At 38.0% G+C, this 26,192-nt stretch overlaps 1 long non-coding RNA gene across 1 annotated transcript in view; it reads right to left on the reverse strand.

Moving 5' to 3' along the window:
* LOC118620211 overlaps positions 1-26,192 on the reverse strand; it is a 34,653-nt gene that overhangs the window by 5,915 nt on the left and 2,546 nt on the right. The window contains exons 2-3 of the long non-coding RNA XR_004957380.1: positions 1,150-1,393; positions 508-650 (exon numbers count right to left, since the gene is read on the reverse strand). This is a non-coding gene — a long non-coding RNA (uncharacterized LOC118620211). The remainder of the gene's footprint in view (positions 1-507; positions 651-1,149; positions 1,394-26,192) is intronic.

Genomic DNA, 26,192 nt, shown 5'->3' on the forward strand with positions numbered 1-26,192 from the left:
AATAAAAATCCTGTTTCAGACAGCCTCAACAAAGCAGAATTCAACTAAGACAGGATGTCACAGACTTACATCTATATATGTGTTGAAGAGTGGGTGTTAAAATGGATGTCATTTCTGGACTGTGAACTCTGAATTCCACACTTGGAAGCAAATTAGGAATCTTCTGACTGTGATTAGAAACTCTTTCTCCACAGAACTCGTTATGGTGAAGCCTCAAAGCTCAGACAGACCAGCATCCCTCACGGCCTCTCAGACTCCTGTGAGCACTTGGACATTCGATATTTCAGTTAGGTACTGAGAGGCCATAATCATTGAATGAGACTCACACACTGTATATGATGAAAGAGGAAAATTGAATCATAAAATACAGGTAGGATCCAGGTACTGCAGTGGGTGATGTGCATACATTGTCTCATTTCTACAGTCCTAGAGGATATAGGTAATACAATCTTTCTTTTAGATATACAGAAACAGAAGTGGTCAAGTAATTTTCCAAAGTTCACCTACATAGCAAGTAACCAAGATGAAACAGGCATGCCTTGTTTTATTGAGCGTCACTTCATTATGCTTCCCAGGTGTTGGGTTATTTACAAATTGAAGACAAGATCCTCCTCCATCAAAAAGATTACAACTTCCTTCACTGCTGCAATCTAGAAGCAAAACGGCAATATCTCTGAAGAATGCCTGTATATGTGTATGTATCTGTGTGTTATGTTTATATATTGAAGTCTTTGAATATCTTAAAATTAATTATAATAGGCATTGGAACTGATCATGTTCATAAATATTGTGTTGCTACCATAACTAAAAGGATTTCCCACTGATTATCTATGTCTCTGGGTTGTTTTTTTTCTGATTGAACTGTTATAAAGCTCTAGTCCCTTTGATTATCTTCATTTATTTCACTTGATTCTCAATATCTTGGTTGAGGAAAAGAGATGCCTATGACCATGAGTCTAATCTGCCTTCCCTTAACTCAGCCATCCTGTTTTCTTTGTCTTCCCCACGTCTGTCCTTACATCACCTTACTTCATAGCTAAAATCACTACTTTCAACCTTAGGAGATACAACTTTGTATTAGTTATCTTTTATATGTAAGAAATCACCCGAAATGTGGTAGTTAAAAAATAACCATTGTCATTATCTCACCATTTCCCTGGGTCAGGTTTCTGGTACTGTTTTGCTGGTTCCTGTGACTCAGGGTCTCTCACAGGCTGCAGTTACTGTGTTATCCAAGGCCACACTCATCTCAGGGTTCAACTGGGACAGAATCCGCTCCCAGCTCATGCACATTACTGTTGGCAAAATTCAGCTCCCTGCACGATGGTGCCCGGACTGTTGGCTTGACGATGCCCCGTTCAGGCCTCTCCAGAGGGCAGCTCACATACGATAGCTGGATTCATCAGAATGTGCCAGTGAGGAAACAAGAGAGAGAGAGAGAGAGAGAGAGAGAGAGAGAGAGAGCGCGCATGGATATTTTTACAACCTAATCTTGGATGTGACATCACTTTTTCTGTATTCTGTTCTTCAGAAGCAAGTTACTAAAGGAGGGGATTTCACAAGGCTGTAAATACCAGGAGGCAGGGATCATTGGGAGTTGTTTCAGAGCAGCCTGCCACACTATCACAGACTATAACAAACTCCCACCTGCCTAGTAAAAGGCTCACTTGCTACCCCTGCAAGTATATCAGGCCTGATGCAGGCTTTGGGAACAGCAGAAAGCCTCCACCTCCATTACTTGTAAGTGGGCGTGTTCACAGGTTTACTTGAGAGCTGTTTAAAATAGCTTTGAACAGGAGGCAGTAAGAGTGAGTTGGCACTAATTAGCATTTCTCTGTGAACTCTTTTGCCTTATATTTTTGATCTGTGAGCCCCACCCCCCCGCAAGCCCTAGCCAGTTTGGCTCAGTGGTTGAGCGTTGGCCTGCGGACCAGAGAGACCTGGGTTCGGTTCCTGTTAGGGGCACGTACCACCAAAAAAATAAAATAAAGGCCTCCTCAAGTAAAAGCAGTATTTTGTTCCTAAAGCATTTCACTCACTAGACACAGGCTTAGAAATAAAAGATTTAGACAGATGATGCTATCTATGTAAGCCTTAGAATAACATATACACATTTATGTCACAATTATTTAGATGGTAAATTATAATACAGTGATACCTCGGTTCTCGAACGCCTCGGTTTTCGACCAAATGGAGATTCGAGAAACTTTTGTCTCGGAATCCGAACAAATATTTGGAACTCGAACTTCCGAGATGAGCCGAATGGCGTTCATTCGGCCCAGCGCGCCTTGCTTGCGTCATCAGTGTGAGTGCAGAGAGAGAGTCACGCTTTGTGGAGTCACGCTTTCCTATTGGTTTCATTGCTTCGGTTCTCGAACAATTCGGTTCTCGACTGTCCTCCTGGAATGAATTATGTTCGAGAACCGAGGTATCACTGTAATAGGGGAAAGAATATTCTTTTAATCAATAAGTTAGAGTATAAATTACTAGAGGATGATTCATTACATAACATAAGAATATGTGACAAAAATATATAAACAGTGGATGTTGTTCATCTTTCTGTGATTCTTTGAGACAATATAGATCATCTCTTTCATGTCTGTGTTTCCAGAGTCAGTGCCCCTCCTCCATGTTGGGCATTTAAAAAATGCTTGTTAAGTGGTAGGTAAATACATTATATTTTATAATGCAATAAGAGTTACCATTTAAATATTTATACAATCTACTAACTAATATTAAAATAATTCTTACCACCATAACTTGCATTTAAGCTAGGTCTACATTTTATATATTTCCCGGAATAATATATAAATAAGTCTAGGTAGCAACTAGTACCTTCTTATATTGTGAAACATAAACCAAGACATAAAAAGTTTTCTTATGTACAAATAGAGTTCATGTGTTTAGAATCTAAAATATTGAGAAGTACATTCAAGAACTTATACTCTGAAGCTCATATCATAGATATTCAAATATGACATTTTAAAATATAATATATAGTCCACATTATGTTAAGTTTATTCATTTAACTTTGATTTAATAGTTTATGACTCATGGAAACTTTAAGTTGAAACATAGATAGTATTGCTTTTATCTAATTATCAATTTCATTCATTTAATAAGTAGTCTATGGCCAGGGAGCAAAAGAATAGCACTGGATAACTAGAGGAAAATTCTTCAGAATACCTAAAAGAAAGAGAGGACTCATTCCCCCTTAGTATTCAACAAGTCTATTTCCATATATGTGCAAAACACTGATCTCAGGAGTAAACAAATATAAATATGACACTGGGAACTTTGAGAAACTGAATTCAATAAGGAACATAAAATTATGGACATGTATAAAGCAACTACATCATGAGGCACGTTATGGCACATGGTTAGTCTCATGAAGAAAACACAGCCAAATTCCTATAGCTCAAACGACTTAGAATCACACTGGGCAAAGAAGCTTGTTATCTCTTAGAAATCTACAGGAACATAAATTGTGCTAATCTTGGTACCATAAAAAACCAAGGACTTCACCTCCTTCTTATCTAGATCAACAATCAGCATCCCTTGAGTTTTAGGAGAGCATTCAGTACTCAGAATCCTTCTTCTCCACTCAGAGAGCGGAGCAGATTTCTCACTCTCCCAGCTCGTCTTTATCTCGGAGAAGCACGCTGGTGAATTTCACAGAGCTGAGTCACAGGCGCCTTCGCAGAGCGACTCCTCCTCTTATCTGACAGTCACGAGGCACTCCCCCTGGAACCCGTTTCTGGTTCGTGCCCTTTCTATTATGATAACTGGGAAAAGAAGCAGCTCATTACAGAGCCTACTCACTGCAAAAATTCACAGCCAGACTCACTGATTAAATCACAAGGGATGGCGGGCTGCTCGTGTTCCTGGGCTCGGGTCATTCCAGGTTTTCTTTATATATAAAATTCAAATGATCTCTAAATGCGAGAAAAGTAGTATAATATATTCAGAAGAGGGGTGTGGAATATCTACTTAGACATTTTAGAAGAGGAAATTTCAAAGGAAAGGAAAATGATCCTAAACCTGGATTTGCAAGCTTTTTATGAAGAAACAGTAACTTGATTTATAACTGACTAATGAAATAAGAGGTTATGCTCAGGTGTTTTTAGAAACTGCACATAGTTTTATCTTGCAAACATCTATCAAGCTTTGATTGTACTACACATGTATTTTCTTCTCATTAGCGCCTTTCTACAGTCAGGAACAGTAGCTCTCTGACTGCAATTCCACGGCTGCTCTGCACGCTCAGGCAGCTGCTTCCAGACGAGGAATGAACGCCCGGTGCGTGTGAGCCCGAATCCTTGCCGCACCGAGAGGTGACGATAGGTTGTCCTCATCTCCTCACGTGAGCCAGGAAATGTTGAAGTAGTACAGAGAGTAGGTTAACAAAAAGCTGTAAAGTCAGTCTCACTGGGTTTGATCACCAACTCTACCATTCACAGTGACCTTGAGAAAGTCCCCAAAACTTGCTAAAAGAGTGTCCTTATTTGTAAAATGGGTAGTAAAGAGTACTTTCTTTTAAGGTTGCAGGGAGCAGTAGATGAGATGATGTTCATATTACACCTTGCCCATTTCAAGTGCTAGCCATTGACCCAGAACTTCTGAGACCACTCTTCACACGGCCTCCTTGCCCAGGAAGAAGGCCTCATCAACCAGAGTGCCGAGAAAAATTGAATTACTTTGTATCTATTTTTTCTGACATTTTCTAAGTAAACACTCCTAATGAAACAATTTACCTGGGCAAATAGGCAATATATTAGAAGACTCTGGTCTTTCTCCTCGAGGGATCATGTGGACATTCGCAATGTTTTAACTAAAAATGCTTAGAGGAAGAGCTAACTTGCTCTGTAGAAATATAAAAGAGGTCTTTTGTGCCAGTATATCATATAAAAAACATGACTGCCCTGTTACTGAGGGCGAACACTGAAAGGCAGTATTACTGTTCCAAAGCCCATTCATTCTCTAAAAGATACCAATGTTAGTTAGGGTTTGAAATATGTTTCATAATAGCCTTCCCTTGATAGGTATTATTTATCATTGTCATAGCAATCTTGAGTTTTTCATTCACAATTTTCTCCAATGTCTTCAAAAGCTCTTCATTAATAAAAACATCACTTGGTGTAAAAATGGAACCCCTAAACAGAAACTAAAATAAGACTGGAGTCTATTGCTTTCTGACATAATAGCTCCAAGATTCAGGACTAACAGGATGTCCTTGCTGTTCTTGATGCTAATTCTAGCTTAGAGTCCAAGGCGGCAGACCCAATGTCCATTATTTCCTGCCACTACAGAAAGGGAAGAGAAAGGACAAAACCAAACCAAACAAACAAACAACACAACAACAACAACAACAAAATCCTTTTTGGTAGGTATTTTCCTCACCAACGGCAGATATAATTCATTGGGCTGAGTGTAGTCACATGTCTCTACCTAACTGCAAGGGCGTCTACGTGCAGTCAGTTGTAACTGAAAAAATTCTATTATTATCAGGAATAAAAGAGTAGAAATTGGAAATAATCAGCAATCTCTAGCACAGGCCCCTTCCCAAGCAAAAGCTAACTTCTGTTTCTATTGCGTCTATACCTGCCTTGCTAAATAAACTCTGCATGAAGCATTCGAGCTACAGTGGTCACAGAGGTCAACTTGCAGTTTTTTAAATTCATTTTTCTCTTTGCACTTTTGCTATTGATGTTTTCTTTTTTCTTATATCTTATTTATCTCTCAAAATCCACCTATCTTTCTTTTAAGACTTGGGAAGGGTTATGTCTACTGTAAAATAATCCATAACCTTGGAATAATAGAAACAGGAGGGAAGAGTAGCAAGCCAGAAACCTGCTTTCTAGGTCAAAGACTTGTCTGCCAAAGTGGGGGAAGTCAGATAATCCAAAAATTTACCTAAACCTCAGGATCATCTTTACCAGTAGGACCCAGGTATAGAAGAATTCAACACTGTGGCTATTGTGCAATTAAAAAATAGCCCTGGCCGGTTTGGCTCAGCGGTTAGAGCATCAGCCTGTGGCCCAGAGAGACCGGGTTCAGTTCCCGCTGAGGGCACATACCTCAGTTGCAGTTTGTCCCCGGCCCTGGATGGGTCGTGTGGGTGGCAACCACTCGATGTGTCCCTTTCACGTCAATGTTTCTTTTTCTCTCTCTCTCTTCCTCTCTTTCCCTCCCACTCTATCTGAACAAAAAAATGGAGAAATGTCCTCATGTGAGGATAAAAATAAAAAAATAAAATAAAAAATAAGGCAATGTGATTGGTAGCATCATAAGACTTGTCCTTAGATGGTGAGCCCTAATAGATTATTAGGGCCAAAGGAAAAAGAGTCGAACATTGGGATAAAAAACATTACCAATACTTCCAACATGTTAGTCAGTTCCAAAGCTTGCTGCACATGAGGCATGATAAGTGAGCAGAAATTAGGATGTAGAAAGTGGCTCAGATGCCTAGGGATCTGTGGAAGGAGCCAGAAGACTGAGGATTTTTAGAGTCCCTCTGTCCTTGGCCTCCAGAGCTGTTCCTCTCACCTCCCCTCCTTGCCCATGATCTCGTCCCCTAGATCTCCTCTCCATCCCAATGGCTACTAGTCCACAAGAACAATTCCTTTCTATTTTGAGGACCATTTTCACATCCCTGTTCCTGATAGTAGCTGATTTCAACTAACCCCTTTCTACTAAAGCACTATCACTTCTACTCTTTTCCCCCTGAGATAGAACACTCTTCGGGGCTGTCTTATGCTCCAAATGTTCAAATACAAGCTTATGCCATGGTGTTCTGAATAGCTCTTCCATACTGGTCATACAGCAAAGCAGGGCTTGCCCCTATCTCAGGGGATTTTTGGTATGATTAAAAGTAAAATGAAAATCAGAAGGGGAAATGGTAAAATAAAAATGGTGCACAGGCTGCATCTGGGCCACAGACCCAATATTGGGGGTGTGGTCTGACTTTTTAAAAGTGGGACAGAGAATGCTAACCAAATTCCTGCTTTGGCTAGAATCTGTACATACACTGAGGCAGGTCTGGACCTGCACGTAGTTAACACTATTCGAGGTCCCTTCACAAAACAAAGGAAGGAAGTCTTGAAAATAAGATAGAAATGGGTGGGATTTAGGTATAGCAGTAAATCAAAAAATAATTTATTTTGATCATTCTTACCATAATGTTAATATAGACTTACTAGTTAGAAATCAACTGTACAAGAGCTTTGTGAAGATGTATCTTGAAAAAACTTTGAAGGAGACAAGGTTTCAACATCTTAAGACATAAGAGATTTTTTTCAAAAGTTAAATATTTTTCAAAAACGACAGAATATGTTCTTGTTTTCCCCATTAGAACCTCCCATGTCCCAGTACATAGCTTCTTCAAGACAGACAAGGTATTGAGCTCTTTAGTTTGATAACAGGCTTTAAAACAAGCCATTATAAAAAGAGAGAATGTGTGTCATTCCTGTGGTTCCGGCGGCAGCCAAGAAAGTGCACTGTAAGAATTCCCTGAGAGAGAACCAGCTGCCAATAGTGCAGTCAGCTAATAGTCTCCAGCGGATTCCCTTAGCCAGCACAAGTAGACCAGTGAGTGTGACAGGGACACTGGGGTCTGGTCATGTGTTCTCTGTGCTGAACTCCCTGGGCTGCCTGAAAGTTTTTTGGCGGTATATCCCAGTCAGAAACTCTTTTTCCCCAAATTTTCCCTCATTCCTCACTCTCTTCTCATAGGTGTCAGGCCTGAATCATGCTGTTACAGTATTTACCTGGTTACTTCGCTTCTCTCTACCCTTTATTTTCCACAAACATTACCTCCAAAACTTCGCTTGCACTTCTAATTCTATCCTGGTGTCTGTTTCCCAGAGGTCCTTGCACTGACTCAGCTCCTACTGAATTTTTCAAGAGCTAGGTATGGAGGGACATTTGAGAACTATCATCCTGTATGTAAGAAAGATATCCTATCTACTACAATGTCTTGCAATAAGGCATTGATAAGAAAGAATGATTTTATGAAAAGAAGAGAAAAGAAAAGAAAAGCAAAAAGAGAAAAAAAATAAGAAAAAAGCGAAGAGAAAAGAAAAGAAAAAAGAAGAGGAAAAAAAAAAAGAAGAAGAGAAGAGAAAAGAAAAGGAAAAAATCTCACTCTGGGCCTGGAGGATTGTGGACAGGAGCAAAATGTAGGAGAGGCTAAGTATAAGATATGTACATGAGCATTTTGTTGGGAGAAGCACTTTGCCACGGAACGTAAGTGTCCATGTCCTTGCTGGCTATGGCAAAAATGCAAAGGCTGGACTGCACTTTCCTTGGCCATTTCTCAGGGTTGTACTGGCAGCAAGTAAACTTAAGGGATGCAGTGTATCCCTCCAGAACAAAGACAAGACTTAATTTAAAAACAGCAGCTTCCCCAAGATCACTGTTCTTCATCTGTGAACCATCCCATTGTGCGCCATTTTGTGTCACCTCCATGGAACTTGGGTAACAAGGGGAACCAGTGCCAATAACATACTCGTGTCGCTTGTTGCATGAATAGTAGTACAGTATTTTGTCTCTAATCCAAGGACTTCGTCTCTTCTGCCACTATATAAAATAGCAGCAGGCTACCCTGTTAACTTCTAAGTAGGGTAAAATCTCAGGCCATTACACCTTCTCCCTCTCACTTACTTTAAAGCCCAAAAGCATGGGAAAATTGTTGATAAGAAGAGGTTCCTATGGGTAGAACCCATATCCTACCTGGAATAGTTATCCTTACAGAGAGATGATCCATATAACAACTTGGGATTAGGTTTCATGGGAGAATCCTGGTGGCACAGTGGGAGAGTAGGTGGACAGAGAGGTGCACATGAATTCACAAAGTTCAGATGAGTCTCCATAAGTTGAATAAATTATCAGAGGTTCTTATGCTCCTTGTGGACGAAGTGATAAAAAGGCAGGGTGTTGGTTAGTTACCTCACTGGAAGAGGTGAAGTGGTGCCCAGGTGGACTATCTGGGCTGTATATTTCCCCGAGTGCCACAGCTAGATCCAGTGTCACAAGCACCAGGGACTTTCAGGTGAGTTTGAACCATCGAGACCTTGAGAGAAAATGAAATACTTTTGTGCCATCATAATTCAGCAGAAGATGCTAGGAACTGAAGGATATCTAAAGCGCGGTGTGAATATGAAGACACAGTCACTCAGAATGACAAGAGATCACATAGTTCTTCCTTCCCATATACGCCTGGGCACTCGCCTCCTGAGAGAACTCAGGCGGGAGATAGCACGTGGCCAACTGAAAGATAGCATTAGTGTCCCCAAAGGACTTGGCCCACCAATAAAGGGCTGCCAAAGTCATTTCATCAGAGAAAATTGAAATCAAAAGTGCTAATGTGTTTTTCCTGATACCTAGATTCTGAAAGCTTGTGAAAAAGACATGGGCACTGATAAAGACAGTTAAGAAACCATGGTCTCTCTACCTATCCCAGCTGTAATGTGAGTGAATTTGTGGCTCTATTTTATAGCATGCCAGGAGATGAGGGTATTGAGGTAGTAAAGTTTTAAAGGCTAGATCATTTAAAAATATTTCTATATATCCCTGGCCAATTTGGCTTAGCGGTTAAAGCGTCGGCCCACAGACTGAGGAGTCGGGTTCAATTCCAGTCAAGGGCACGTACCTCGGTTGTGGTTTGGTCCCCAGCTCTGGCCCTGGTTGGAGTCATGTGGGAGGCAATCAATTGATGTGTCTCTCTCACTTTGATGTTTCTCTCTCTCTTCCACTCTATCTGAAGATAAATGAAAAAATATCTTTGGGTGAGGACTTGAAAAAAATACACACACACACATTTATACATATATATAAAAGATTGAAAAGACAATGTCATGGAACAGGAGATTGGTATTAAATAAAAATCTGAATTGGGACAGTCCCTTAGTGTAGGGATAATTTTTTATATAAGATGAGAGAGACTTGCACTGTACCAAATACAGCATCTACCACATGACTCAAACATAGTAGACCATGAACAGATATATATAGTATATAAAATAGTAATCCTAGTAAACTGTCTCAGTCTTTCACTTATGGATTTTCTGAAAGCATTTTGTAGTATTTTTTTCTACTATGTTAAGTTATATTAAAAAATGTGGTAAAATGAATACATTTTTAAAGTCCACTGTTTAGAAATGCTTTGACTGCTAGTCTACATATAGATCTGACAAACTGGAATAAATAAATTCACAGTGTTCCAATGTGGGTCTTATTTAAATGAAATTAATTAGTTGAAGAAATGAGACATTCTCACATTTAAAAATAAAATCCAAGCTAATTTTCAGATTGCTACCAAGAATATATCTGCAATATCACTTGTAATAGAGTAAAAGTGATATAGTTAATATCTTATTATGCACACATTTTCAGGACTAGTTTACATTTGACATATTATTCTACATATTATTCTACTTATCATGTTAATATAGAACATGATAATCAAACAGCATTTCAAATTTTAGAAGATGACGTTTCAATAAAATATGTTAGCACTAAGATTATTTTGCATATTATTAAATCTTTGAGTATTTAGATGACATTTTATGATTACATAACACAGAAAATCTTGCCCAAAGGGACAGGCTGCATTTCTTTGAAAACTACTTTGGTTAACCAAAAAATGTACTATCCTAAGAAAATAAAATAAACAGCTATTGAATTACTTTGAGAGCCCACAAAAATCTTTTAAATTGATATATCCCTGAAAGACTTCATCTACATAAGTAGCCCGAGTTCTGCTTTGAAGATTAAGGCCACACAGTGCAGAAAGGAGGTTGTAGAAGGCATTGGCATCTAGGAACTCAGGAAGTGAACCATAGAAGTGGACAACAGGCATGAAGAGGGTTACAGAAAACATTTAAAAAGTGTATCCCTTTTCATAAATATAAGGCAAAACAAATACAGGAAAAATTGCATGAAAATTTTTTTCCTATTCCTAGGACCACATTTCTCCTCTGTTATTCTGACCTTTCAACCAAAGTTTGCACTTTCCTTAAAACATTCCATTCTGAAAAGGGAATTAATTAGCTCCTTTCTTTCCTCCTCTTTCTTTCTTCCCCTACTTCCACACTATCCAAAATGTCATTTTAACGTTTTCAAGTGGCCCAGATGGCTGTTAGCTGGTTGACTGATTGATACTGCTGTGTGAATTCTAACCCACTCAATTCTACAAGTTATTAGCATTTTAAAGAAGGTTGTTTGATAAATCAAAAACATCTTTATTTGACATAATTTTTAAGACTAGATTAAAAAGGCTTTCATATATACCAAATGTTGCACTTTTGGGGACAGGAGTATCTCATTAAGTCTGGGAAGTTAGCCTGGTTCAGCCAGCCTAAAATTTCTATAGCTGATTATCTTTATCAAAAGGTGCCAAGGAATTCAAAGGGGGAATAATTTTTTCAACAAATGGCACTGGATTAATGGAGTAGCCACATGCAAAGAAATAAATCTTGACACATACTTCACAGCAGCCACAAAGTTCATTTCAAATGGATTCTAGATCTAAATGTAAGAGATAAAGCTACAGAAGTTCTGAAAGAAAATACTAGAGAAAATATTAGTGACCTTTTCTTTGGCAAATATTTTTTAAACACACAAAAATCTTGAAATGTTGATAAATTAGATTAAGAAAAACCCTCCTTGCTGCTTATAAGACATTCTTTTTTTAATCCTCATCCGAGGATGTTTTTCCATTGATTCTTCAGATAGAATGGGAGGAAGGGAGGGGGAAGAGAGAGAGAGAGAAACATAAAAGTGAGAGAGAAGCATCAATTGGTTGCTTCTCACACAACCCCAATTAGGGTTGGGGATCGAAACCACAGGGAGGTACGTACCCTTACTGGGAATGGAACCTGTGACTCTTTGGTCCACGGGCCAATGATCTAATGGCTGAGCCAAAGCAGCCAGGGCTTATAAAACATGTTAACAAAATACATAAAAACACTTAAAGATTGAAAGAAATATTTATAAGTCTATATCTAACAAAGGCTTTTTCTCTAAAATATATTTTTAAAAAACTCTTAAACTTAATAATGAGAAGACAAACAACTCAATAAAATGGACGAAATATTTTAATAGTCATGTCACCAAAGAAGATATATGGGTAGCTAATAAGTACATGAAAAGATGTTCAACAATACTCATCATTAGAGAAATGCAAATTGAAAACCACAATGAAAGATGACTACACACCAGATAGAATGACTAAAATAAAGAAGTTTCAACATACCAAGGGTTAGTCAAGACATGAAGAAAATTAAACTCTCATACACAATTTGTGAGAATCTAAAATTGTATAATCACTTTGGAAAACAATTTGGCAGTTTCTTCAAAATTAAATATACAACTACACAATCTAGAAATTCCACTCCTGGGAATCTCCCCAAGAGAAATAAATGCTTATGTCCTACTTGTACTTGAATCTTCAGTTTGATTTGTAATAGACAAAACTGAACCAACTAAAATGTTCATCAAGATTCTATATATTCATTGCAGTGGAATGTTATTCAGTAATAAAAAAGAATAAAGTATTGATACATTCAAAAACTTAGAAGAATCAAAATAATTATGCTGAGTCAAAGAATCTAGACAAATAGAGAACATACTGTATATTTCCACTTATACACAATTCTAGAAAATTCAGACTAATCAATAGTGTCAGAAAACAGATGAGTGATTGCTTGAGCAGGGGTAGAGGCAGGGACAGAGAAATACATTTAAAGGGGGGGCAAAAGAAAATTTTAGGATAAGGGATATACATTCATTACTTTGATTGTGGTAGTTTCTCAGATTTTACACACATATATATGTGAAAAGTCACCACATGGCATAATTTAAGTATGTACAGTTTATTTTTTATCAATTATATGTCAATGAAGATTAAAAATATCAGTTTAAAGATAAAGTAGTTTGATCTTCAAACTAAAGAGTTTGATTTTTCTCCATAAGATACTGGAACTTAATCTTTTGAAAAGAAATCCCATTTGATAGGATCAAACAATATTCTTTCTTTTTTTTAATTTTAATTGTTTTTTTGTTCTCCTTTTTTACCCCATTGGCACCCCCCACCCCATCCCCAGCTTTGTTGTCCATGTCCATTGGTTATGCATACATGCATATAAGTTCTGTGGTTTATCTCTTCCCACCCCCACCCCCTCTTCTGAGAGATGTCAGTCTGTGCCCTACTTCCATGTTTCTGAGTCTACCATATTCCTTAGACTGTTATGTTCATTATATTCCATATATAAGTGAGATCATCTGGTATTTGTCTTTTTCTGCTTGGCTCATTTCACTTAGGATATTACTTTCCAGGTCCCTCCATGTCATCTCAAAGGATAAGAGATCTTTCTTTCTTACAGCTGCATAGTACTGCATTGTGTATATGTACCACTGCTTTTTTATCCATTCCTCTACTGATGGACACTTGGGCTGTTTCCAGATCTTAGCTATTGTAAATAGTTCTGCTATGAACATGGGGGTACATATATTCTTCCTCATTGGTGTTTCAGGCTTCTTAGGGTATATTCCTAGAAGCGGGATCACTGGGTCAAATGGAAGATCAATTTTTAATTTTTTGAGGTAACACCATATTGTTTTCCACAGTGGCTGCACCACTCTGCATTCCCACCAGCAGTGTACTAGAGTCCCCTCTTCTCCACACCCTCGCCAACACTTGTTGTTTGCTGATTTGTTGATGGCGGCCATTCTGACAGGTGTGAGGTGATACCTCATCGTTGTTTTAATTTGCATCTCTCTGATGATTAGTGATGTTGAACATTTCTTCATATGTATCTTGGCCATTTGTATGTCCTGTTTGGAGACGTGTCTATTCAGCTCTTCTGCCCATTTTTTAATTGGGTTCTTTGTCTTTTTTTTTTGTTGAGCTGTATGAGCACTATATATTTTGGAAATTAAACTCTTACTTATGTATCATTGGCAATTATGCTCTCCCATAGACTGGGTTGCCTTTCCATTTTGGTGGTTGTTTCTTTTGCTGTGCAGAAGCATTGAGTTTGAAGTACTCCCATGTGTTCATTATCACTATTGTTTCTGTTGCCTTAGATGATGTGTCAGTAAAAATTCTGCTGTGTATAATGTATGAAATTTTGTTGCCTACATTTTCTTCCAGGAGTTTTATGGATTCATTAGTCACATTTAAGTCTTTTATCCATTTTGAGTTTATTCTTATGTATGGTATAAGTTGATGGTCTAGTTTCCTTTTTTTTTTTTTGCATGTAGCTGTCCCCTTTTCCCAACACCATTTATTAAAGACGCTGTCTTTACTCCACTGTATGCTCTTGCCTCCTTTGTCAAATATTTATTGAGCATAATGTTTTGGGTCCATTTCTGGGTTCTCTGTTCTATTCCATTGCTCCATGTGCCTGTTCTTGTGCCCATACCAGGCTATTTTGATTACAGTAGCTTTGTAGTATAACCTGATATGTAGTGTTGTGATCCCGCCTACTTTGTCCTTCTTTTTTAAGATTGGTGTGGCTATTCGGGGTCTTTTTTGGTTCCATATGAACTTCTGAAGTGTGTGTTCTAGTTCTCTGAAGTATGTCATTGCTATTTTGATGGGGATTGCATTGAATCTATAGATTGCTTTGGGTAGTATGGATATTTTTATGATGCTAATTATTCCAATCCATGAACAAGGTATGTGCTTCCACTTTTTTTATATATTCCTCTATTTCTTTTTTTCAATGACCTATTCAATAAATAGATCCTTTATTTCTTTGGTTAAGTTTATTCTTAGGTATATTATTTTTTGTTGTTGTTGCATTGGTAAATGGGATTGTTTTAATAGTTTCTCTTTCTGTGAGTTCATCATTGGTGTATAAGAATGCCATTGATTTCTTGACATTAATTTTGTATCCTTCTACTTTTCCTAATTCATTTATTAAGTCTAGTAAATTTTTGATGGAATATTTGGGGTTTTTTATGTATAATATCATGTCATCTGGGAGTAATGACAGTTTCACTTCCTCTTTTCCAATTTGGATCCCTTTTATTTTTTCTTTATGCCTGATTGCTATGGCTAGACTTTCATTACTATGTTAAATAAGAGTGGCGAAAGTGGGCATCCTGCCTTGTTTCAATTCTTAAGGGAAATGCTTTTATTTTTTGTCCATTGAGTATGATGATGTTGGCTGTAGGTCTTTCATATATGGCCTTTATTATGTCGAGACATGAACCCTCTATTCCCAAATAGCTGAGCATTTTTATCAGAAATGGGTGCTGGATTTTGTCGAATGCTTTTTTGGTATCTATTGATATGATCATATGATTTTTATCTTTCAGTTTGTTTATGTGGTGTATCACATTTATTGATTTGTGAATATTGTACCAGCCTTGCATCCCTGGGATGAATCCCACTTGGTCATGATGAACAATTTTTTTGATATATTTCTGGATTTGATTTGCTAGTATTTTGTTTAGGATTTTGGCATCTATATTCATCAGGGATATTGGCCTGTAGTTTTCTTTCTATGTAGTGTCGTTTTCTGGTTCTGAAATTAGAGTTATACTGGCCTCATATAAGGAGTTTGGAAGTCTTCCTTCTTCTTGAATTTTTTGAAATAGTTTGAGGAGAATGGGTATTAGTTCTCTTTTGAATGTTTGGTAAAACTCCCCCGTAAAGCCATCCAGGTCTGGGCTTTTGTTTGCTGGGAGAGTCTTGATTACCTCTTCAATTTCCTTAGTTGTTATTGGTCGGTTCAAGTTTTCTATCTCTTCCCATCCAGTTTTGGGAGACTATGTGATTCTAGAAATTTGTCCATTTCGCTTAGATTGTTGAATTTGTTGCCATATAATTGTTCATAATATTTGTTAACAATCCTTTGTATTTCTGTGGTGTCAGTTATTATTTCTCCTCTTTCATTTCTGATTTTGTGTATTTGGGTTCTCTCTTTTTTTCTTCTTGGTTAGTCTACCTAAAGGTCCACCAATCTTGTTTATCTTTTCAAAGAACCAGTTCTTTGTTTCATTGATACTTTGAATTGTTTTTTGGTCTCCATGTCATTTATTTCTGCTCTGATCTTTACTATTTCCTTCCTTCTGCTTGCTCTGGGGTTTTCTTTATATTTGCTTTACAGTTTTTTAAGTTGTGAGGTTAGTCTGTTACAAATTTTTCTTGTTTCTTGAGGTAGGCCTGTAGTATTATGAACTTCCTTCTCAGAACTGCTTTCGCTGAATCCCATAGATTTTGTGTTGTTGTGTGTTCATTTTCATTGGTTTCCAGAAAATTTTTAATATCTTCCTTGATCTCCATGGTAACCCATTCATTGTTCAATAACATGCTATTTAGCCTCCATGTTTTCAAATGTCTTTGCATGTTCTTGTTGCAATTGATTTCTAGTTTCATGCCATTGTGATCTGAGAAGATGCTTGATCTGATTTCAATCTCCTTGAACTTGTAGAGACTTAGTTTGTGTTCTAACACGTGGTCTATCTTTGAGAATGTCCCATGTGCACTTTAGAAGAATGTGAATTCTGTAGTTTTGGGTTGTATTTCTCTGTAGATATCTATTAAGTCCATTTGCTTTAGTGCTTCATTTAGAGTCTGTGTTACCTTGTTAATTTTTTGTTTAGATTATCTATCCAGTAATGTCAGTAGGGTGTTGAAGTCCCCTGCTATGATTGTATTGCTATCAATTTCTCCTTTGAAGTCCTCCAGAAGAGTGTTAATATATTTTTATGCTCCTATATTGGGTGCATATATGTTTACCAAGGTTGTATCTTCCTGTTAGATAGATCCTTTCAATATTATGTAGTGGCCTTCTTTGTCTCTAGTTATGGTCTTCATTTTGAAATCTACTTTATCAGATATGAATGTTACTACCCCAGCTTTTTTTTCCTTTCTGTTTGCTTGAATGATTTTTTTCCATTCCTTCATTTTCATCCTATGTGAGTCTTTTGTTGTGAGGTGAGTCTCTTGTGAACAACATATATGTGAGTCATGCTTTCTTATCCAGTCAGCTACTCTGTGTCTTTTTATTGGAGCATTCAAACCATTTACAATTAAGGTGATTATTAATATGTACTCATATGTTGTCATTTTTGTTTAGTGTGGTTCAATTTCTTCCACTAATTACAGCAGTCCTTTTAGCATATCTTGCAGTGCTGGTTTGGTGTTAATATATTCCCTTAGCCCTTTTTTGTCTGGAAAGCTCTTTATTTGACCTTCTATTTTGAATGATAGCCTTGTTGGGTAGAGTAGTCTTGGATTCAGATCCTTGTTTTTCATGACCTTGATTACTTCATGCCATTCCCTTTGGCCTGTAGTGTTTCTGTTGGGAAGTCAGCTGAGGGCCTTATGGGGGTTCCTTTGTAGGTTACCTGTTGCTTCTCTCTTGCTGCCTTTAGGATTCTCTCTTTGTCTTTAATTTTTGGCATTTTAATTATTTTGTGTCTTGGTGTGTGGGCCTGTTTGGGTTCTTACTTGGGCCTCTCTGTGCTTCTTGAACTTGAATACCTTCTTCCTTCACCAAGTTAGGAAAGTTTTCTGTCACTATTTCTTCAAATATATTCTCTAACCATTGCCCATTTTCTTCCTTTTCGGGGACTCTTATGATGTGAATGTTATTATGTTTTCAGTTGTTCCACAGTTCTCTTAAGCTGTCTTCCTGTTTTTTAATTGTTTTTTTCCTTTTGGTTTTCTGACTGGTTGATTTTTTCTATCCTCTCTTCTAATTCACTGATCCAGTCCTCAGCTGCCTCTACTCTGATGGTCAGTCCTTTCAATGTGTTCTTTATTTCTGCTATGTCATTCTTCACTTCCACTTGGTTGGTTTTCAATGTTTCTATATTTTTACTCATGGTGCTGATGTCCTTACTCATGCTGTTGAGCTTCCTCAGATCATGGCCCTGAACTCAATCTCTGATAATTTTCTTAGCTGCATTTCATTGAGCTCATCTTCGATAGAGTTCTGTTGTTCTTTCATTTGGGATTTGTTTCTTTGTCTCACCATATTGGCTATCTCAGTGGGTTTTGGAGCCTTCCAAATTTTCCCTGTGGGTGTTGGTGTTCTGCTGTTTGTGGCTCCCACTACTGGGTGTGGATGAGCCTGGGAGAGACCACGTTAAACACCACTGTCAAGTCTTACATTCCTGGTAAATTTGTAAGCCCAGGGAAGGCTCGGTTATCCTCCAGGTTTTTGCCTGGAGGCTAGTAGTCTCAGTTACTCAGGGCCTTGGAATGTAGCCCTGGTGTTCTGCTAAGAGGATTTCCAGAGGATGGGACAGATGCTGGTTGTTAATGAGCCTCGATTTGCATTTTTTGCCTTATCTGGAAACGACTGAATCTTTGAGGCATGGGGGGAGAATGGGGGTGGGGTACTGCTGCTTTTCCCCACAGCTCTGGGTAGGAGCAAACTGGCCACCGACCTTTGTGGCCATGACTCAGCAAAAACTCTTGAGTGCCCTCCAAATCCCGGGTATCCCCACAAGGTTTCAGTCCACTCTGCCCTGCCTCTGCCGGAACCCCAGTTGAGTGGCTGTAGCCAAACCAGTGATCTGTTCCAGCTCTCTGCACTGTGGAGCAAGCTTAGTACTTTATCCCAGAGAGCACTGCTCACAGCTAAGACCACTACTGTTCATGGGCTCCAAACTCTCATGTCTCCACAGACCCTACTGGTGTCCCTGGTTATATGGTTTTGTCCTGCTGCTTTTCTGATGCTTTTTTCCAAAGATTTGTCTTTATTTTAGTTTTAATTCCAGTTTGGTCCTGGAAGGTCGTCTCTATAGCTTCCATTTACTCTGCCACCATTTTCCTCTCCTAGTCAATGTCTTTTTAAAAATTAGAACCTGTCCACTTCCAACTAGGAAATATTAGGGGACAATGTATATCTTTGCTAATCAAATATTTCTCAATTCACCTGATAGGGAAAGCTTTTTAAAATCAGTGATGCCCACATATGCTTTTTCCAAAAGGGTAATATAAATTTAGAGCTAGATGACCTAGGGATAAACCCAGTTAGGTGGGAAACACAAGCTTTAAAATGTATGGATGTTGCTAAGGCAGAATTCCTTGAAAGGATCATTTAGAAAGTAGCAAGGCATGTATCTACCCCTGGACAAAGGAGCCTCACTAGCAACACACTTGGGTCCTTTCCCCACTGTGGGGAGTCTGTCTTTCAAATAAAACTTTCCTCTCACTTCCCTTTTATCCGTGAACTCATTCTTCAATTTTGTTTTTGTTTTTTTATCCTCACCTAAGGACATTTTTTCATTTTTTGTTCAGATAAAGTGGGAGGGAGAGAGAAACATTGACGTGAAAGGGACACATCGAGTGGCTGCCACCTGCACAACCCAACCAGGGCCGGGGACAAACTGCAACCGAGGTATGTGCCCTTAGCGGGAACCGAACACGGTTCTCTCTGGAGCACAGGCCGATGCTCTAACCGTTGAGCAAAACTGGCCAGGGCTCATTCTTCAATTTTGAAAGACAATGAACCCGGACCCGAACACCACTGCTTAGTTTCACTGGGATACCTTTCACATATTTCTGAAGTTGCTGTACAGTCCACAGACTACATTTTCTATTATAAATAATAACAAAATTGACGAGGAATAGATAGTCCAAGAATGTTCCCAAAGTGTTTCCACTTCTGCCATCTGTTCGTTAAGAACTGCGTGACAGCTGGGTTCGGTGCCCTTAGGACCTAGCGTTTGGAAGCGTCACTGCACAGAAGTTGAATGGATCGCAGCAGTTACCATTGCTGCTGGGACAGCCGCAATTGGTTATCTAGCTTACAAAAGATTTTATGTTAAAGATCATCGCAACAAATCTATGGTTAACCTTCACATTCAGAAAGACAGCCCCAAGATTGTACATGCTTTTGATATAAAGGATTTGAGAGATAAAGCTGTGTACTGCCACTGTTGGAGGCCCAAAAAGTTCCCATTCTGTGATGGAGCTCACACAAAACTCAACAAAGGGACTGGAGACAACGTGGGACCTCTGATCATTAGGAGAAAATAAACTTAAATCAACAGTTCTGATGCTGCAAACCAACTTGTCCCAATTGTTTAATTAGAATGACTGCCGCTTTTGTTTAGTTCACCTTCTCTGGATTCTAAATGTGGTGTATTGCAAACTGTAGCTTTCATATTTATGTCATTTGCCTTACTTGTTGAACCATCGTGGTGCACATTTGTTTAAACAAAAAAAGGAAAAAGTGAAACCAACCTCATGGCCTGTGGGTTATTTTGGTTTTGTAAGAATTCCTTTCTTTACATTTAATATAATTACATGAAAATGTAGTTGTATGCTGAAGTTGACATATTAAATTATTTTCAAAAAAAAAAAAAAAAAGAAAGAAAAAGAATTGCATGACAAAAAGTGTGCTGTTGCCCTGACTGGTTTGGCTTAGCAGTTAGAGTGTCAGCCTATGGACTAAGGAGTTGTAGGTTCAATTCCAGTCAAGGGCACTTACCTTGGTTGTGGTTTGGTCCTCAGCCCCAGTTGGGGTCATCATGCTGGAGGCAACCAGTCAATGTGTCTCTCTCACATCAATGTCTCTTTCTCTCTCTCTCATCAATGTCTCTCTCTCTCTCTCTCTCCCTCCCACTCTGTCTGAAGATAAATGGAAAAATATCCTTGGATGAGGATCAAAAAATAAAATAAAATAATGTGCTGTCTCCTTTTATATCTAATGCAATATAAATTCTGAATATTATTTTGGCTGTCAAGATTTTGCCCTTTAGCTTCAATTATTAAAATGAACCATTATCCATGGTTAACCTATTTTCAAAAAGCTTGCCCCAAAATTACTTTCTCATAAACAATTGTAGCAAAATTTCAAACATGTAGAATTTATCAACAAAATAAATTATTTTTAAACATTGACTGAGTATAATGTTTTACCACAGTTTGGATTCTTAAATAGGGAGCTAATTCTCTAAATTATTAGTTCAAGAGGATGGATGAGTTCTTGCCTATTGCACATCAGTATTACTAATTTAAATTTATATTTTAGCTTTATCTACTTTTTGTTACCTCAACAGATGATATCTATAGCAGATTCTGCTTTTTTTCCTACTTAATAGTGTTCTCTCCCAGTCTCTTTCTTTCATATGGGTATATCTGTTTCCTATTATAGTGTTATGAATTGCCTTTGCCAGATTCCCTGATGTGGGTGTTGACTCAATTCAAGTATGGAAGTCTTCTGGAGATTTTGTCCTGGTTGGGGAGTGGGGGAGGATGAGCAGATAATCTTCTCTTGAGTACTATTTTTAACACCTTGTTTGTGAAAATATGTATACCTAGAGCATCTTCATAGGACAAAGTCAATGCCAAGTAGAGTAGAGGGAAGATGAACATTACTGATTCTTTAAAAATGTTTCTGTGATACAGAATTAATCAACCCCAAAACTACCTCCCTTTGGATTTCTAGTTATGTAAGGAATAAATATCCTTTTCATTTAAAGAACTTTTTGTTGATAGTTTGTTTCTTGAGCCTAAATGATGCTGTTCTCTGATTGATTTGTTCATTCATCATCCACTCATTCATGCTTTCTTTCATTCTACCAAAGCAACAAACATTCTATCTTCAACTTGGGCTGGAGAGACAAACAGAGTGAGCTATAGTTTGCTACAATGAATGCAACTTATTATTCTGATTATAATCACATTCTAATACTCTGCCCAAACATCTAAAAATCTTTTGTTAAATTTCATTTGATAATTATAAGAATGTGCAACATCTGATAATTTGTATTCTTTTCTCAGTTCATCTCCATTTTACCCTTAAAAAGTCATTTAAGCCCGGGACGGTTTCCTCAGTGGTTAGAGCATCAGCCTGCGGTCCTGAGAGACCCGAGTTTGGTTCCCACTAAGGGCATGTGCCTCGGTTGTGGTTTGTCCCCGGCCCTGGTCGTGTGGGTGGCAGCCACTCAATGTGTCCCTTTCATGTCAATGTTTTTCTCTCTCTTTCTCTCTTTCCCTTCCACTCTATCTGAACAACAACAACAACAACAACAAATGGAAAAATGTCCTCAGGTGAGGATAAAAAAAAAAAAAAAAGTCATTTAACACAATTGGTTATATTTCCTGTTATTCAGTGTGATGGACTATATTACCAGAGTCCTTGACCTTTGAGTAAATGGTTCTTTTATAATTGATAGAAACTATCTATCAACTTTTATTCAGAACAAAATTTGGATACAATTTCAGAAAATTCATTAATCATTTCATCATAATCATGACCCAATGGATTCATTTATCTATGTTATAACTATTTATTAAGTGTCTGTTGCTAGTTATTGCTACTACGTTCCAGGGTGAACAAGGTAGAATTCCAGCCCACAAGAACCTTCAAACAGCAGACCAACAATCACAATATGGCACTAAAAGTGCTACAAAAAGACTGACTACAGAGAATTATGAGGTCCCATAGTAGTTTCCACCTTACTCTTGCTGGGGATAAAAAATTTTTTTTGGTTACAAAGCATTCCAGGAAGATCCAGCAGGAATAAGGCCTTGGGTAAGATAGCGAGGTAGACTAGAGAAAATATAAACACATTGGGAAGTAGGACAAAGGGGGTCAGAGTGAATAAATATTGAGGTGATTTGGACAGAGTTAAATCAAGAGAGATTATCAAGCCAATAAGGGGATTGGGATTTATATCAGTAATACAGGGGGTTGAGATTTATATCAGTAATACAGAAGCCATTGAATGGATTTTTTTGTTTTGTTTTTTGTTTTGTTAATCCTTGCCTGAGGATATTTTTCCATTGATTTTTAGATAGAGTAGAAGGGAGGGAGAGGGGGATAGAGAGAGAGAAAGAGGAAGAAAGAGAGAGAGAGAGAGAGAGAGAAGGAAAGAGAGAGAGAAAGAAGAACACCTATGTGAGAGAGACACATTGATTGGTTGCTTCTTCATGACCCTGACAGGGCCCGGGATCAAAACACTAGCCCTTTGGTCTGCAGGCCAATGCTCTAACTACTGAGCCAAACTGGCCAGGCCTATTGCATGTTTTTTGGTAGAGGTGAGACAGGATCCAATTGGTGCTTTAGAAAGATGACTTTGGCTGCTGGGTAAAGACTGGATGAGGAGAAGACAAGAGTAGAGGCAAAGAGACCAGTGAGGAAGCCTGTGATAAAAAATTCAAGAGAGAAAAAAATGGAGTCTGGAACTGAAAGCAATTAAAAAGGTGAAGAGTTAGTTATATGATCACCTTACCCAAAAGTCCCTACACATCATCAGGTGGTCCCAGAGTTTCACTGCCTTGACTTTTGAGTAAATATCATTGTTTAATCTTTTCCCTTGCATTTAGGATCTACAAATGACTTGTTTCCTCATCTATAAATAAAGATACCTACCTCAAAGAGGTTTGGTTTTGGTCTAGTGTAAAAAATGATAGTGCTTGATAATATTTACTACTTAACATAATAGATGCTTATGAATATAAAATTTTTATTTTTTACCCTAAATTGTTCCTTGACTTCATCTTCCCACAAACCTTTGATGAAGTACATCTGTGAATTTAGAATTTTAATTTATTAAACTGGTAGAATGTTATAGTCAGCGTAACTCCTTCAATGTCATTTGTCAATTACACATCATCCTGATTTTAACAAAAAAGAAGAGTTTAAAAATTGACAGTTTAGTTAATTACTTGTGCATTTCATGTTAATTTTTCTAGGAAAAGTCATACCTTTGATGTTGATATATTTTAAAAGTCCATTTAGGATTCCAGTGGGTGGGATAGAGAGCCCACAGGACAAGATGAAGATTCAGAGAGCAAAACCAAAGGATACAGAAGAATATTTCCAGGCCTTGAGACCGAAAGGTGGTGACCTGTCTGAATTTTGATATTGCTTTGGATGGTGATTCCATTTTACCTATCATTTTTTCCCTGTTCCAGCCAGAATATCTATAAACTATTGCCCTATGCCTGTCGTATCATTGTATGTGGGAAGTAAACTTACTTGTTTAGTTTCACAGGACCACAAATGGATAGGGAGTGTGCCCAAGGAGGGTATGTGATGGATTACACAAAGAGCTTTATCTGCACCTGATTTAGAAGACAGATGATAATATTTGGGACCTTTAAGTTGATGCTGTAGGAGGATAAGGACCTTGGGGTAGGGTAAATGTATTTTGCACTTGGGAAGGATGTGAATTTTGGGTGGAGGTGGGGGGAAAAGGATAAACTGTATTCTCCCAGATATGTCCACTTCCTAATCCTCAGAACCTGAGACTGTTTTGTTACATGGCAAAAGGGACTTTGCACATGTAATTAAGGTTACAAAACTTAAAATAGAGAGATTAACTTGGATTATCTGAATGGGCCCAGTCTAATCATACAAACCTTAAAAGCCAAGAAATTTCTCCAGTTGGAGGCAGATAATTATAGCACAAGAGAAAGTCAAAGAGATTCCAGGCCTGAGAAGGACTCAACAGTCCATTGCTGGCATTGAATATAGAGAGGACAGGGATCTCAGTCCTAGGATCACAAGGAACTGAATTCTCCCAGTTACCTGAATGAGTTGATTCTTTCCTCAGATCTCAGGCAGCTGATGGTTGACATTGGTTTTTTTGAGATCCTAAGCAGAGAATCCAGCTAAGACGTGTTATGTCCCAACTTCTGACTTTTGAAAATCATGACATAATAAATTTGATTTATTTTACCTGCTTAAAAAAGCAAAGCATGTAAAATAAGAAACTCTTTAACCACTTTTCCAACTAGATTGAATTCCTGGAGTAATCTCCAAGGGATCATGCAGCTTGTCACTATTTTTTCTTTCTTTCTGTTTTTGTTAGTGTTGAATACTGAGTTTATAATTTAGTTTTCTCCTTTCCTAGAAACCTATTCTGATATACAGAGAAGAAATCACCTATGATTTGGAAACTGTTTCTGAATGTCCAACCTAATTGATGAAAGCCAAAATTCAGCCGAGAGGCCACTTTTCATCACTTTTTTCTTCTTTCCAGATATCACTATTTGCTTAACTTTAGATAATTTCAGATGTTTTGGAATATTTGTAGGCTTATTTGCTTTTTTCTGATTACGCTTAATCTCTCTGCCTTTCTCTGTTCTTTTCTTTGTGTATTATTCTGCCCAGACTACTCTAAGAAAATACCACAGACTGGGTAGCTTAAACAACAGACAGTTTCACAGTTCAGGAGGTGGGAAAGTCCAAGATCAAAGAATTGCTGATTTGGTTCCTGGTAAGAGCCCTCTTCTTGTTTTGCAGACAGCTACCTTCTTGCTCTGTCTTGTTTATTTCTTTGTTGTAAAATTATTTTCTTTTTCTGTATACCATTTATCATTGCTACATCATTGCTGCTCCTTTGAATCAAAGCCTGGGTTTTTTATGTCATCCTGACAAGAAGACTCAAGATTTGTAATGAGAAGTACCTTCTACAACATTCCTAATATTTGAAATGCATTTTATTTACTTAAAATAATTTTCTTTATTGATTTTAAAGAGAGAGAAAGATAAAGGGAGAGAGATAGAGATATCTATGAGAGAGAACATCGATTGGCCGCCTCCTGCATGTCCCCCACTGGAGATTTTTGCCCACAACCTGGGCATGTGCCCTGACTGGGCATTGAAATGGTGACCTCTTGGTGCATGGGTTGACGCTCAACCACTGAGCCACACCAGTGGGGTTTGAAGTGCATTTTATTTATTTATTTATTTATTTATTTTTATCCTCACCCGAGGATATTTTTCCATTTTTTGTTCAGATAGAGCGGGAGGGAGAGAGAGAGAGAGAAACATAATGTGAAGGGACACATCGAGTGGCTGCCACCCACACGACCAACCAGGGCTGGGGACAAACTGCAACCGAGGTACGTGCCCTTAGCGGGAACCGAACCCGGGTCTCTCTGTACCGCAGGCCGACGCTCCAACCGCTGAGCCAAACTGGCCAGGGATGAAGTGCATTTTAAAAGTAACACTCTTATTGAATTTCATACTACATAAAGTAAAAAATAAGGTTTTGAATTTTTCCAGTGAAAAGTGTCAACACTTTCTCAGAACAGACATAATTCAAGTTTTATTTATCCCTATAACTTAATAGCATTATTAACATTTCCACACTTTATGAAGCACCTGGTCTAGTGCTTAGTATATAGTTTTTGAATAAAAAATAGGTTAATACTTTTGTTCTCTTTGAATAATAGATAAGAGATTTCTAGTCACCCCAGATGTTTC

Source organism: Molossus molossus, unplaced genomic scaffold, assembly GCF_014108415.1.
Source record: "Molossus molossus isolate mMolMol1 unplaced genomic scaffold, mMolMol1.p scaffold_m16_p_7, whole genome shotgun sequence".
Lineage (NCBI taxonomy): Eukaryota > Metazoa > Chordata > Mammalia > Chiroptera > Molossidae > Molossus > Molossus molossus.